Raw genomic sequence first — 1,374 nt, forward strand, 5'->3', positions numbered from 1 at the left:
ACTTTAAAATTTTTTTAAAAGATGATAGTTTATTTTATTTTTTTTTTTTTTTTTTTTTGCATTGACATTGTTTTTATTATTGCATTGGCATCTAAATACAATATGTCACATTAGACATTTTTTTTTCAGGTGTGTAAGGGAAACTATAGCTGAACACATTTCTCGCATGCCACACTTTTCAGTGTTTTCTTATTCATGAAAACACCCCCCCCCCCTCCCTTACTTCATGGTGATGCGTTACTTTGAACTGATCTGTCATATAAAATCCAAATTCAACACATTGATATTTGCATTGGAAATAATGTGGAAAAAAAAAGTGTATGAATCCACAGGTCCTGGGTTCAAATCCCAGCCTGCTGTCTATCTGAACAGAGCTTGCTTGCTCTCCTCATGCTTGCATTGTCTCTCCCCGGATACGTCACAGTTTCAAACACTACTGGAGGTTAATTGGTCTCTTAAGTAGGCCTCCGGTGTGGTTGTGTGCGTAGATGGTTGTCTTGCGTGCTGACTGAGTGGTGAGCCATCCAGGAGTCTCCTTGTCCCCTTTGACCCCCGCAAGGACGGGGTCGGTACACGGACATTCTGTGCTCAGGTTTATTAGAACACCTTATTCCTCCACTCGACAGCGTATGATCACACGAACCAACACTGGAAGCACACGTCCTTCCCCTGCTGATCATTTCCCCATCGCTTTTTTTTACGCTCTCAAACATTCGGTTTTACGGCGGGCCTCTGTTTCTCCTCAGAGAACAGGTGTTCAGCTCATTCGGACTCTGCACTGCGAGGCCAGCTTCGTCTGCAGCGACGGAGGAAATTGCCGTATGAGGGCGACCACAGCAGGTCATGAGACTGTAGTTTAAGTGCAATTACATGAGTCTTACGCGAGGGTCAGCGCTGCGTTTCACCGCAGGATTACATGTTCGGTGGAAAGAGTTCTGTGATTACACTTCTGAGCCCTACTCAGTTTTATATATGATAACTTTTGGGCTTTAATGCGCTTTATGAGAAAAGTCTTTATGAGAATTTTAGATCCCTTCCACGAGTAGGCGGCTTTAGATGACATTATTACATGAGTGAGGCTAAGCCTTTTGGGGGAACCGAGTTGACGGAGGCAAGAATGAGTTATTATTATTTTTTTTTCTTTTGCAGAAACTGCTGAAGGTAAAACTGTGATCTCCGTAAACGGAGCACAGATAGCTTGATTTGTTCCATTTGATCTTACTCGTTTACTGGTTCGCCTGTCCTGCAACGTCTAAACAATATGGGGAAAAGTGCATTTTGTTATTGAATTCATCGTTGTGACTAGTTGGGTATCTGACGGCTGTGTTTTGTGGCGACACTAGATGGGAATTCAGATTTTGTGGAAGTTTAATT

Source organism: Poecilia latipinna, unplaced genomic scaffold (assembly GCF_001443285.1).
Source record: "Poecilia latipinna isolate Pla-1442-1.1 unplaced genomic scaffold, P_latipinna-1.0 Scaffold1553, whole genome shotgun sequence".
Lineage (NCBI taxonomy): Eukaryota > Metazoa > Chordata > Actinopteri > Cyprinodontiformes > Poeciliidae > Poecilia > Poecilia latipinna.